Source organism: Aethalodelphis obliquidens, unplaced genomic scaffold, assembly GCF_003676395.1.
Source record: "Aethalodelphis obliquidens isolate GAN/ISIS:26980383/991018 unplaced genomic scaffold, ASM367639v1 scaffold80, whole genome shotgun sequence".
Taxonomy (NCBI): domain Eukaryota; kingdom Metazoa; phylum Chordata; class Mammalia; order Artiodactyla; family Delphinidae; genus Aethalodelphis; species Aethalodelphis obliquidens.
The window spans coordinates 7,354,698-7,370,127 of NW_020838024.1; positions in this window are offsets into that span (position 1 = coordinate 7,354,698).

A 15,430-nucleotide genomic window follows, 5' to 3' on the forward strand; every position below is an offset into this window, starting at 1 on the left:
GACGCGCAGGCTCAGCGGCCATGGCTCACTGGCCCAGAAGCTCCACGGCATGTGGGATCTTCCCGGACCGGGGCACGAACCCGTGTCCCCTGCATCGGCAGGCGGACTCTCAACCACTGCGCCACCAGGGAAGCCCCCATATTTTTAACTAAATAACAATTATTTTAAAAGACTGTAAAGGCTAAGCAAAATAAAATAAGGTGTATTTACTATTTAAAGAGTCCTAAAAAAATTAACTGAATTCACTCAGGTGTAATGTTAGAAAAATGTATTATTAATGATTATGATAAACTATTATTACTTTTAAAATTATATGATTTTCTAAATAAATAATAATGTAACCAGTAAAAATGATGAGTATTACACCTTCTGCTTCATATATATTTGCCTTACATATATTCATATATATGGAGAATACAAATGTATTAAATATAACTAGGTTATGGCTCAAATAGCACATTCAACTGCTTCTGAAATTATTAGTCAATTTTATGCTGGGTGAGTTCTCTGAATCTTGTGAGTCTGATTTGAATGTTCTGCAACTTCCAATAGCAGTATCAAAGAACATATAAAATTATTAATCACCTCATGTGACTACTGCCTTTGATTTATCTATTTATTTTGTTTAGCACCAGAATTATTTATTTATTTTTTGAATTTTATTTTATTTATTTTTATATACAGCAGGTTCTAATTAGTTATCTATTTTATACATATTAGTGTATATATGTCAATCCCAATCTCCCAGTTTATCACACCACCACCACCACCTCCCACCACTTGGTGTCCATACATTTGTTCTCTACATCTGTGTCTCAATTTCTGCACTGCAAACCGGTTCATCTGTACTATTTTTCTAGGTTCCACATATATGCATTAATATACGATATTTGTTTTTCTCTTTCTGACTTACTTCACTTTGTATGACAGTCCCTAGATTCATCCACGTCTCTACAAATGACCCAATTTTGTTCCTTTTTTTGGCTGAGTAATATTCCACTGTATATATGTACCACATCTTCTTTATCCATTCATCTGTCGATGGGCATGTACGTTGCTTCCATGACCTGGCTATTGTAAATAGTGCTGCAATGAACATTGGGGTGCATGTGTCTTTTTGAATTATGGATTTCTCTGGGTATATGCCCAGTAGTGGGATTGCTGGGTCATATGGTAGTTCTACTTTTAGTTTTTAAGGAACCTCCATACTGTTCTCCATAGTGGCTGTATCAATTTACATTCCCACCAACAGTGCAAAAGGGTTCCCTTTTCTCCACACCCTCTCCAGTATTTGTTGTTTGTAGCTTTTCTGATGATTCCCATTCTGACTGGTGTGAGGTGATACCTCATTGTAGTTTTGATTTGCATTTCTCTAATAATTTGTGATGTTGAGCAGCTTTTCATGGTCTTCTTGGTCATCTGTATGTCTTCTTTGGAGCAATGTCTATTTAGGTCTTCTGCCCTATTTTTGGATTGGGTTGTTTGTTTTTTTAATACTGAGTTGCATGAGCTGTTTATATATTTTGGAGATTAATCCTTTGTCCATTGATTCATTTGCAAATATTTTCTCCCATTCTGAGGGTTGTCTTTTCATCTTGTTTGTAGTTTCCTTTGCTTTGCAAAAGCTTTTAAGTTTCATTAGGTTCCAGTTGTTTATTTTTATTTACATTACTCTAGGAGGTAGATCAAAAAAGATCTTGCTGTGATTTATGTCAAAGAATGTTCTTCCTATGTTTTCCTCTAAGAGTTTTATAGTGTCCAGCTTTACATTTAGGTCTCTAATCCATTTTAAGTTTACTCTTGTGTATGGTGTTAGGGATTGTTCTAATTTCATTCTTTTACATGTAGCTATCCAGTTTTCCCAGCACCACTTATTGAAGAGACTTTTCTCCATTGTATATCCTTGCTTCCTTTGTGATAGATTAGTTGATCATAGGTGCATGGATTTATCTCTGGGCCTTCTATCCTGTTCCATCGATCTATATTTCTATTTTTGTTCCAGTACCATATTGTCTTGATTGCTGTAGGTTGTAGTACAGCCTGAAGTCAGGGAGTCTGATTCCTCCAGCTCTGTTTTTCTTTCTCAAGATTCTTTGGCTCTTCAGGGTCTTTTGTGTCTCCATACAAATTTTAAGATTTTTTGTTCTAGTTCTGTAAAATATGCCATTGGTAATTTGATAGGGATTGCGTTAAATTTGTAGATTGCTTTGCGTAGTATAGTCATTTTCACAATATTCATTCTTCCAATCCAAGAACATGGTATGTCTCTCCATCTGTTTGTATAATCTTAATTTCTTTCATCAGTGTCTTATAGTTTTCTGTATACAGGTCTTTTGTCTCCCTAGGTAGGTTTATTCCTAGGTATTTTATTCTTTTTGTTTCAGTGGTAAATGGGAGTGTATCCTTAATTTCTCTCAGATTTTTCGTTGTTAGTGTATAGGAATGCAAGAAATTTCTGTGCATTGATTTTGTAATCTGCTACTTTACCAGATTCATTGATTAGATCTAGTAGTTTTCTGGTGGCATCTTTAGGATTCTCTATGTGTAGTATCATGTCATCTGCAAACAGTGACAGCTTTACTACTTCTTTTCCAATTTGTATTTCTTTTTCTTCTCTAACTGCCATGGCTAGGACTTCCACATTATGTTGAATAATAGTTGTGAGAGTGGACAACCTTGTCTTTCTTGTTCCTGATCTTAGAGGAAATGCTTTCAGTTTGTCATTGTTGTGAATGATGTTTTCTGTGGGTTTGTCATATATGGCCTTGATTATGTTGAGGTAGGTTCCCTCTAGGCCCACTTTCTGGAGGATTTTTATCATAAATGTGTGTTGAATTTTGTCAAATCTTTCTCTGCATCTATTGAAATAATCATATGGTTTTATTATTCAGTTTGTTAATATGGTGCATCACATTGACTGATTTGTGTATACTGAAGAATCCTTGCATGCCTGGGATAAATCTCACTTGATCATGGTGTATGATCCTTTTAATGTGTTGTTGGATTCTGTTTGCTAGTATTTTGTTGAGGATTTTTGCATCTATATTCACCAGTGATATTGGTCTGTAATTTTCTTTTTTTTTTTGGTATCTTTTTCTGGTTTTGGTATCAGGATGATGGTGGCCTCATAGAATGAGTTTGGGAGTGTTCCTTGCTCTGCAATTTTTTGGAAGAGTTTGAGAAGGATGGGTGTTAGCTCTTCTCTAAATGTTTCATAGAATTCACCTGTGACGCCATCTGGTCCTGGACTTCTGTTTGTTGGAAGAATTTTAATCACAGTTTGAATTTCATTACTTGTGACTGGTTTGTTCACATTTTCTATTTCTTCCTGGTTCAGTCCTGGAAGGTTATACCTTTCTAAGAATTTGTCTATTTCTTCCAGGTTGTCCATTTTATTGGCATAGTGTTGCTTGTAGTAGTCTCTTAGAATGCTTTGTATTTCTGTGGTGTCTGTTGTAACGTATCCTTTTACATTTCTAATTTTATTAATTTGAGTCCTCTCCCTCTTTTTCTTGATGAGTCTGGCTAATGGTTTATCAATTTTGTTTATCTTCTCAAAGAACCAGCTTTTAGTTTTATTGATCTTTGCTATCATTTTCTTTGTTTCTATTTCATTTATTTCTGCTCTGATCTTTATGATTTCTTTCCTTCTGCTAACTTTGGGTTTTGTTTGTTCTTCTTTCTCTACTTCCTTTAGGTATAAGGTTAGATTGTTTATTTGAAATTTTTTTGTTTCTTGAGGTAGGCTTGTATAGCTATAAACTTCCCTCTTAGAACTGCTTTTGCTGCATCCCATAGATTTTGGATCATCGTGTTTTCATTGTCATTTGTCTCTAGGTATTTTTTGATTTCCTCTTTGATTTTTTCAGTGATCTCTTGGTTATTTAGTAATGTATTGTTTAGCCTCCACGTGTTTGTGTTTTTTTATGTTTTATTCCCTGTAATTGATTTCTAATATCATACTTGTGGTCCTAAAAGATGCTTGATATGATTTCAATTTCCTTAAATTTACTGAGGCTTGATTTGTGACCCAAGATGTGATCTATCCTGGGGAATGTTTTTTGCACACTAGAGAAGAAAGTGTAATCTGCTGGTTTTGGATGGAATGTCCAATAAATATCAATTAAATCTATCTGGTCTGTTGTGTCATTTAAAGCTTGTGTTTCCTTATTAATTTTCTGTTTGTGTGATCTGTCCATTGGTGTAAGTGAGGTGTTAAAGTCCCCCACTATTATTGTGTTAAGGTCGATTTCCTCTTTTATAGCTGTTAGCAGTTGCCTTATATATTAAGGTGCTCCTATGTTGGGTGCATATATATTTATAATTATTATATCTTCTTCTTGGATTGATCCCTTGATCATTACATAGTGTCTTTCCTTGTCTCTTGTAACATTTTTTATTTTAAAATCTATTTTATCTGATATGAGTATTGCTACTCCAGCTTTCTTTTGATTTCCATCTGCATGGAATATCTTTTTCCATCCCCTCACTTTCAGCCTGTATGTGTCCCTAAGTCTGAAGTGGATCTCTTGTAGACAGCATATATATGGATCTTGTTTTTGTATCCATTCAGCGAGCCTGTCTCTTTTGGTTGGAGCATTTAATCCATTCACATTTAAGGTAATTATTGATATGTATGTTCCTATTACTATTTTCTTAATTGTTTTGGGTTTGTTTTTGTAGGTTCTTTTCTTCTCTTGTATTTCCCACTTAGCAAAGTTCCTTTAGCATTTGTTGTAGAGCTGGTTTGGTGGTGCTGAATTCTCTTCGCTTTTGCTTGTATGTAAAGCTTTTGATTTCTCCATTGAACCTGAATGAGATCCTTGCCTAGTAGAGTAAACTTGGTTGTAGTTTCTCCCCTTTCATCACTTTAAATATGTCATGCCACTCCCTTCTGGTTTGTATAGTTTCTGCCTCGAAATCATATGTTAACCTTATGGGAGTTCCCTTGTATATTATTTGTTGTTTTTCCCTTGCTGCTTTCAATAATTTTTCTTTGTCTTTAATTTTTGCCAATTTGATTACTATGTGTCTCAGCGTGTTTGTTTATTTTGTATGGGACTCTCTGTGCTTCCTGGACTTGGGTGGCTATTTCCTTTCCCATGTTAGGGAAGTTTTCAAATGTAATTTCTTCAAATATTTTCTCGGCTCTTTTCTCTCTCTCTTCTCCTTCTGGGATCCCTATAATGCGAATGTTGTTGCCTTTAATGTTGTCCCAGAGGTTCTTAGGCTGTCTTCATTTCTTTTCATTCTTTTTTCTTTATTGTCTTCCACAGCAGTGAATTCCACCATTCTGTCTTCCAGGTCACTTCTCCGTTCTGCCTCAGTTATTCTGCTATTGATTCCTTCTAGTGTAGTTTTCATTTCAGTTATTGTATTGTTCATCTCTGTTTGTTTGTTCTTTAATTCTTCTAGGTCTTTGTTAAACATTTCTTGCATCTTCTCGAGCTTTGCCTCCATTATTTTTCCTTGGTCCTGGATCATCTTCACTATAATTATTCTGAATTCTTTTTCTGGAAGGTTACCTATCTCCACTTCATTTAGTTGTTTTTCTGGGGTTTTATCTTTTCATTCATCTGGTACATATCCCTCTGCCTTTCTATCTTGTCTATCTTTCTGTGAATGTGTTTTTTATTCCACAAGCTGCAGGATTGTAGTTCTTCTTGCTTCTGCTGTCTGCCCTCTTGTGGATGAGGCTATCTAAGAGGTCTGTGCAAGTTTCCTGATGTGAGCGACTGGTGTTGGGTAGAGCTGACTGTTGCTCTGGTGGGCAGAGCTCAGTAAAACTTTAATCCACTTGTCTGCTGATGGGTGAGGCTGTGTTCCCTCCCTGCTGGTTGTTTGGCGTGAGGCCACGCAGCACTGGAGCCTACCTGGGCTCTTTTGTGGGGCTAGTGGCAGACTCTGGGAGGGCTCAAGCCAAGGAGTACTTCCCAGAACTTCTGCTGCCACTGTCCTTGTCCTCATGGTGAGATACAGCCACCCCCTGCCTCTGCAGGAGACCCTCCAACACTAGCAGGTAGGTCTGGTTCAGTCTCCTATGGGGTCACTGCTCCTTCCCCTGGGTCCCAATGCACACACCACTTTGTGTGTGCCCTCCAAGAGTGGAGTCTCTGTTTCCCCCAGTCCTGTCGAACTAGCCTTCAGTGTCTGAGTCTATAGGAATTCTTCCTCCCGTTGCTGGACCCCCAGGTTGGGAAGCCTGACATGGGTCTCAGAACCTTCACTCCAGTGGGTGGACTTCTGTGGTATGATTGTTCTCCAGTGTGAGTCACCCACCCAGCAGTTACAGGATTTGATTTTATTGTTATTGCGCCCCTCCTACTGTGTCATTGTGGCTTCTCCTTTGTCTTTGGATGTGAGCCATCATTTTGGTGAGTTCTAGTGTCTTCCTGTCAATGATTGATTGATCAGCAGTTAGTTGTGATTCTGGTGCTCTTGCAAGAGGGAGTGCCAGAATTATTTATTTTTATTTATTATTATTATTACTACAAAATTTTACAGAAGTATTACTTTGAAATGCCTACTTCAGCTTCATCAGTTCTCTTATCTCTGAATAATACACACTGGTTAAAAGACCAATTACTCTCTACTCTGTTTTCTATATTGGGAATTACGTGTGGAAAAGATCATGGTGTGTAATTTCTCCTTAAATAAAGAATTTCTTATTTCTAAACAGTAGTATTTAAACTTAAAGCTACAAATTCTGATAGAGTTACGTGAGTAACTCTCACGAGTAAATGTTTCACCTTTCTTCATTGAAGAAGCAAATCTGGTGATGTTCATTCATTTTTAAAATAATTTATAGTTATTAATTTATCAGTGATTACACATATTTACTTGAATGAAGTTGTTCAACTCTATTCACTGAATATAGTTATTTATTATCCTCTTTAATGACAGCAGCCTAAACCTTTCATGAAGTTAGTGGTACTATCAATTTTCTTGAAGAATTGTGAAAAAAATGTTGCTTGTGATTCTGGAGGTTTGTGTCTTCCCCAGTAGTTGAGAAATTCTTTGACTTGAAAAGTTAGCCCTAAGGACAGGTCTTGACCTGCTTCAATTGTTGTGATGTTTCAAAAGATTTTACAGTGCAACATAATCTATAAAACCAATGTCTTTCATAATAGAAAAAGTTGTATATAGTCTGTGATATATGTATGCTGTGCATTTATAAGATGTGCCTGTGAACAGTAATTGGTTTTTCTTAAGCAACACCTCAGATTCAGTCAATTTATTTAAAAAAAATTGATTATGCTTAGAGAATCAGTGATGAAATTTTCATTTTAAGGCTATGGGTTATATTATTTTGTTATGTACTACTGTATTATGCTGCTGCATTTTGCATTATAAAATAATTTTATTTATCTGTAAAGGGATTAAAAACTTTCACTAACTTTAAGTAATCACAAAGAAATTATACAATTCTATGTGTTCCTTCAAGTGTCTGTTTTAAATAATCCTTTCCCCATACATAATATTTCAGAAATTCCAGTGATTACAAACATATTTATGGTAATTAAAAGAGTGATGACACTTTATCTTTGATGTTTCCTTTTCTGTAATTATATATATCATGAATTTTATCTAAAAATACATTGGCATTTAGTTTTTCAGGTCTTTAGTCATACTTTCTGCACAATTTATTATAAAAAAGCACTTATTAATTAACACTACAGATAGTTGACTTTTATTGGTAATATCTTACAAAATATGCTCTCAAATACATATCTCTAGGTTTAAAGGCTGCAGTTTGATGAAAATTCCTCTCAGGCAGGAACTGCTTTTGGATTATTCTCTCTTCATTGACTGATGGCTGTATGTTAATAAAATTTTATGAAAAGTAGAAAACTAAACTTCTATAAATTCACCTTAAGAAGTAATCAGGGCTTCCCTGGTGGCGCAGTGGTTGAGAGTCCACCTGCTGATGCAGGGGACATGGGTTCGTGCCCCAGTCCGGGAAGATCCCACATGCCGCGGAGTGGCTGGGCCCATGAACCATGGCCGCTGAGCCTGCGCGTCTGGAGCCTGTGCTCCGCAACGAGAGAGGCCACAACAGTGAGACGCCTGCGTACCGCAAAAAAAAAGAAAAGAAAAGAAAAGAAATAATCATAACAATCATGTAGCATAAAATATAGTAACATTTTAGTCACACAAATGCACCTGTAGGATTATGATTTTAAAGACAAATGAATTGGAATCATGTGAACTCTGACGACAGGAGCTCTTCTGTTACATTCATCTTTTAATGAAGAAGATGAAATTTGTGGGTTTACAGTTTTTATATATCATCCTATATTTGATACAGACTATATAGTCTTTTAAACTGTGTTTACAAAAGCTTTAAAAGTGAATCACACATGTAGTGCATGTTCCTTATGACAGAATATTCATAGTTCCTCCCTTGCATGACATTGTTTAACTTATACTATAAACAATAAATATTGTTACTATTATTACTTTGGACAAAATTATCTTTTACATCAATTAGAAATAAAACATAAAAGAGTATATTTTACTTTATTCTTTGTCCAACACTCATCCTTTCTTTATGTAGTATGGTGTAATTGTTCAACATTCTACTTGGTAACTTCATCTAAAATATCACCACTTCCAGAATACAGCCATGATATTTAAAAATAAGGAAGCTGCTTATAGTAGACAAGAGTAGTGAATCATCTGCTCTCTTCACTTCATTATACATTTATTAGAATCTCCTCAAAGAGATTTTGGAACTCCCAGGGCCAGGTGATATTTGATGGCAAGGTACAGAAAAATTTGTATATAGATATTGTTCAATGAATCCAGCACTTAAAAGATTAGTGTATGAGATACTATGTCCAATTGGCTGTCAACAACTATAGTCTGGTTATTCTGAAAGTGGCCTTTGCTTACTTTCTTCCAAATTACTTCTTTGTCTTGCTCAAGAATTCTCTTTCTCTGTTTCCTGAACTTCTTGTTATATTATTCTGTACCTTTTCACTTAAACTTTCCTTCAAAGTATTTGTCATAAATAAGCCATGACTTTCGCATATAAACATTATATCCTTAGAGACTCCTTCATTGTCTTTAACTGCTAGTGGATAAGAACCATGCTTTCTAATTGTTTCACAGTTTAATTTCTATCATATTGTTTATATAGTCCATGTAGTACACATCATGATTAAATGTCTTATTTTTTGTCCTGCTCTAGCCACCATTTCTTAAGATGAAGAATAGGAGTTGACAAATTCAGTGCTCTTCACTGATTCTTCAGAATTATCATTAACCCTCTCAATATTTCAATACCTTTTCCTTTGAAGTTCATACCAACAACTTTTATAGTAATATTTAAAACTATATTGATATTATCTAGTCACCTTTTTCTATTATATTCAGTTATTAGTGCATCTGATTATAATTTTCTATTCCACTCTGCCAATATTTCAGAGACTTTAATTAAGCTGTTGATGATTCTCTCAATTCTTTGACCTTGCAGGTCTTTGTACACCTCAAGTGCTTGAAATATTTATAGTTAGACCTAACCTTAGATCTCACCACTGCTTAAAAGCACTCTATCTCCAAGCTCTTTCACCTTGAAATTATAACTACAACCCCCTAATATACGATTCTCTTTCTTTCTTGACCATTATTCATATTTACCCTTCTCAATTTTCATAGATTCTTAGCATCTGTCTGATTTAATTGCCTTTCAAACAGTTTTTACTTTTGACAGGGGCCAACCACTTGTTTTGGGTAAAACCCTACTGCTTTAATTCATTCTTATCTTAAGTTACTGGATATTGAAGGGAGGAAAAAAAACGTATCTTTAGTAGTTTCAATGACAAATGTATTATCTCACCATATTTTGTCCCTGTTGCCTCCATAAATCCCTTTATTAACTTCAAAATTATGGTTTACATTCCAAAAATCTTAATTTACAACTTTTGCTCTGTTCTCAATCCCACAAATCCATCTGACTTCTTAACACTGCAAAAAACTATTGAATATTGCTTTACAAAGAATATTAAGTCCATTGTTAAAGTTCTTTCAAACTATACTTTTAGTACCTTACTAATACCTAGAACTTTCACCTTTTTTCTCTTCCATTAGATTTTTTCTTGAGGAAGTGGTGGTTAAATTGTCTCCCACATAAATCATAATAATAATTCATAGTAATAATAGTAATAATAATATTACTATTCCTAGTCAAATTGCTACTTCCCAATTATGATTTACGCTTTCCTTCTTTATTAGATTATCAAAGTTGTTCCTTTCAGATGGAATGTTCTTTTTCCCCTTCTAATTATACAAATCAAACCATCCTAAAATTCCTGACTAATGCCAGTTCTATGAAGCATTTTGTGATCATTTCAATTGCAAATTGCCTGTTTTTTCTCTGAACACATATTGAATAGTTTTGTTTTCTTCTTATGATACTTTAAATTTAAAAATGTTATATATATATATATATATATATATATATATATATTTAAAAACCTGACTCTTTGCCTGAGTACCATGTATCCTTCATTAGCTGATGGGTAATTTCCCTTCAGCATGCTAAATATTTTACTAATAAACTGTGAGTGAATATTATTGTGGAATATGGTATTTGGATTACCTTTTACACATAGAAAGATCTTAAATATTTACAGCTATTTAGATAAAATAATAGCATGCAAATGCCACATTTAGTAACTGTGGCTTCAAATTCCCAATGTGCAATAGAATTAGTCCAAGTATAAAAATATGGATGCTAATTGGACTGATGACTAATCTTTCATCCTGCAATGCTTAGTAACTTACTCCTTTCATGAATGATAGGAATCACTTGATGGTTGTTTTTCAAGTAATAAAAGAGATCATAAGTGTAATTTTTTTACCTTTAGTGAAATTCTTTTTAGGTTTGGTTCCAGGGATTTATACAAGAGCCAGAGGTTATGATTTTATATTAAAATTTGGATTGACCACAATCTTTAAGTATATAAAGGAGCAGCCCTTAATGCTGTTGTACTTGCTCTGTCCTGGTGTTAATGGGAATAGGAGCCAATCAATGTGTCTACTGTGCCTTAGATTTTCACATAAGTGGTTTGCTTACTGTGATAGGCAGAATTCTAAGATGCCCTCTGTTGACTCACATTTTGTATAATACTCTCCCATTGGCTCTCTGAGTGTGGCATCTATGAATGTGATGGGATTTTATTCTATTGATTATATTACCTTGTGTGGTAAAGATGAGGGGATTTTGCAAATACAATTAAGCTAAACAGTTTTTTGCCTGGAACTGGGTGTGTTTTCTGCTAGGCTTTTAACATGTAGCGTGAGGAGTTAATCGAATTAAGAGTTGGGCTGGGTTTGACTTTGTGGTTGTTATGATTACCCTTAGTTCACCAGTCTTCAGCTTCTTTAGTGATACTGTATTTAAGGTGGGGGCTGGCTTGCCAAGGTTCTTTCTTTCCTTCTTTCTCTTTTTTTTTTTTTTTTTTTTTCCTGTAACTCCTACTCTACCCTCCCAGCTTTAGGCTGGCCTTTACACTGTGCCTCTAATTAAGCCTTTGTCTTAGGCCTGCAACATGGCCCTGGTCTATAGGGTGTGTCTGTTTGGTGCTCCTGGTGTAGCTCAGTCCAGCACATATGCTTGTTCCACTCCCAGAGGTAGAATGACTGCTTCTGTTTCCCTTGGATGCAGTTGGTTTTTATCAGTGCCCTAAGGATGATAAGGTTGCTACCCTAAGAGTTTAACACTTTCAATTTGCCTGTGTTTTTAATAAATTGTTAATGTAAATTCTGTGAGCAATTGATAAGAGTAAGAATGATCCTGACACTCAGAAGGTGGTAAAATGGCTTTTAGTGATATGGATCACAGGACTTGTTCTGTCCTAGTGTGATTTGTGACTTCGGCTTCTATACTGAAGGCAATACTTTGCATGTGCTTCACCTGGCATCCTGTTCTTCCTCTTAAGCATAATTCTAAGAAGTATCTTCTTTTTAAATGCCTTTTTCCCTAATAGGCCTTATCTTTATTGTAAATCGAGATATACCATGGAAGTCAGCAATGAGCTGGCTACAATTACGTGATTTTGAAAATTTTCTTCATAGAATCACCAGCTTTCATCCAAGCAGCCCCCAGTGTTCTAAAGAAGTAACTGATAACTTTTACTTGCACATTTTTTCTATCTTTACATCAATCTTGAATGCATAAGGAAACAACACATTCTCCTGAGATTTTTTTTTCTTTGAATTTTAGGATAATAAAAATGCTCTCAGGGGTACAGTAGCCCACAGCAATGAATCAAATCATGTATTACTGCCTTAGGATTTATGCTGGAGGTGCTGTCACTGACACACCATAGGGTACAATGAATAAGGCCAGAAAATTAGAATATCAGAAGATTGGCAATGTCACACTATTTTTTTTTAATTTTAATTATTTTTTTTATACAGCAGGTTCTTATTTGTTATTTATTTTATACATATTAGGTATATATGTCAATCCCAATCACCCAATTCATCCCACCACCCCCTCCATCCCCCACTTTCCCCCCTTGGTGTCTATACATTTGTTCTCTACATCTGTGTCTCTATTTCTGCAAACCAGTTTATCTGTACCATTTTTCTAGATTCCACGTATATGAGTTAATATACGATATTTGGTTTTAATAAGTCACACTGTTAATTGAGTTCTTGGTTGGCCACAAAGAATTAAAGAAAGAACCCCCATTCCTATTCAGCATTAACTCAGTTTAGAGACATTATTTGAAAGCATCTAGATGGCTGAGAAACATATTGTCTCCGTACTTTGCTAACAGTTGTAATTAAGAGATGTACCTGAATCCATTTAGGATATGTTAATTATCTTGGTGCAAGATTCTAGCTCTGATGTTGGCTTCCATAATACTGAATGAGCTCCTTAACACTGCTTCCTCAGTGGTTGCTGAGGCAGGGACTTACTTATGACAATCAGTCATCTGGAAGTTATGCCCAGGGAGAGTGGGGAAAAAAGACATTGAACAAACGTGTCTACTGTATCAAGTAGCTCACAATGTAGCTTCCTCTCTTGTCACCCTTAACGGATGAATTATTTTTATTTTTATTTTTATTTATTTATTTATTTATTTATTTGCGATACGCGGGCCTCTCACTGTTGTGGCCTCTCCCGTTGCGGAGCAACAGGCTCCGGACGCGCAGGCTCAGCAGCCATGGCTCACGGGCCCAGCCGCTCCGCGGCATGTGGGATCTTCCTGGACCGGGGCACGAACCCGTGTCCCCTGCATTGGCAGGCGGACTCTCAACCACTGTGCCACCAGGGAAGCCTCAGATGAATTATTTTTAAAATATTGTTAGGTTTATATTTTTCCTCACTACTTTCCACCTAAATAATGATATAATTCCTCTTGTAACTTTCTTATAGTTCACGTTTCTCAGATTTGGAGGGGGTGGGAAGCAGTGAGGAATTGAGAGTGGGTCATACATAATAATGTTTACATCTTCTCTTAAAATTAATTTACCTTCCCTTTTGAATTGCTTTCTATATAGGAAAAATGGGCTATCCATGTGATCCTCCTTGCAGTTATTACTAAACAGTATTGTGCTCTTCATTTATATTATCTTTTATATATTTATAACAAGCTCAAGAAGACTATTTTGAAAGAATATGTTGGTCTTACACTTCTATAAATAAAATTCAAATGTTTCTTTATTCTCATTTATCTTGGGAATAAATTGGTTCAACAGAGTTATGCAGATTTCCCCATTTATATTACCATGTCTCCCAGTACCTTATATCGTATTATTTTTTTTTTTTTAATAAATGCTGACATTTCTTGAGCACTTTCTCTGTGTCCGGAATTGTTCCATGTTCCTCCCCTGTGATACCTTACTGGGTCCTTACAACGATCCCATGATTTAGGAACAATGACCATCCTCATTTTACAGGTTAGAACTGAGGTGCAGAGAGCTTAGGTGGCTGGCCCAAAGACACACACCTAGTATACGGCAGAGCAGGATTATGAATTTGGGTTCTGTCTGATGCCTAAACCCTCCTCGCTTTGCTAGCTTAGTTGGAAGGAATTCTGAGTGGTATGTTGCTTTGAGTCATTCATCCTCTTAAACTGTTTGCTGTGACTCAGGTCTCGGAGTGAGTAGGGCTTAGGCTAAATTCTTATTTTTTTATATCCAAGATTATTGCCACCTTTATGATTCAGTAAGTGAATGCAGCCTTATTGGGAATTTCAGTAAGGACATTAAGGGAACATCTAGACTCACTTGAAACATAGTTGCATTCATCTCAGAGTAATAGCCAATCCATCATAGAGGCTTGTCCTACCTGACCTAATATATGTCTTGTCTTGGGAATTCCAGATTGGCCTGGTTGTTTGAGTCACTTCCCATTCTTAGGTAAAGCTATGAGGGCTGTTAGAGTTATCTTCAAATCAGGATTTACAAGACAATATAAAATTAATCTTTACCTAATTTTATAACCTTTCCTATGTTGTGATTTTAGAGATAAAAGCTGAGACATAGAATATAAACATCTATCATGGAAGAAAAAAGGTAAAATAAGGTTTAAGTAACTTAGTTGAATCCAAACTATTTTAGCTATACGTTAGTTACCATATTAATGAATTTAATCAAATCATCATTTTCTTTAAGTGGGTTTATGTGTGTAGCTAGCTTGGGTAAAAAATTTGAATAATTATCAAGGTTAAATAAACAGACAAGTACTGTGAGGTAAAACAGAGTTTGAGTGTCTAAATTATTTGATGTGATCACACCCACTGACAACAAAGTTCTCTTCTTTGCATGAATGGTTAGGCAGAATGCCATTTAAACTACATGGTGGTAAGTGAAATGGACTTTTGTTTTTCTTTCCGGCAAATGTAATTTAAGTAAGATGACTTAGTAATGAACAAACAAAATAAAAAGACAAAAATTTAATGACAGTAATGCTTCAGTGCCTAGATTAATGTTTGTGGTGGTTCTATTCTTCATATTGGGGTTAAAACTATCAGAATATCACTTCATTTTGTGTCATGAGAATTGAGACTAAATGCCTTTAGACAGAACAACAATCAGAGGAGCATGCCCTACTAACCTCTGCTTCAGGATAACCGGAAGAGACTTAGAAGCAATTGAAAGAAACTCCACTAGGTAAGATGGTTATATGTTAAGGGGCAGGCAATTCAACTGGTTTATTCAAGGTGGTGAAAAAATTCAGTTCAGTAGGAGCATGAGGGGACGATGTTTCTTCTAACACGAGAATAGTCTAGGATTGACTCTTTCAGGGTCATGGACAGGAAAGGTCATCCTATCCTAGCACAGAGCTACAAAGGAACACTTTCAAATGTGTATGAGTTTGGGGATTGAGGAGGAGAAGCTCAGATACAGCAATCAAAATTCTGGATAAATTTATTAAGGTTCAATTATAAATGTTAAAACCTTAGAAACA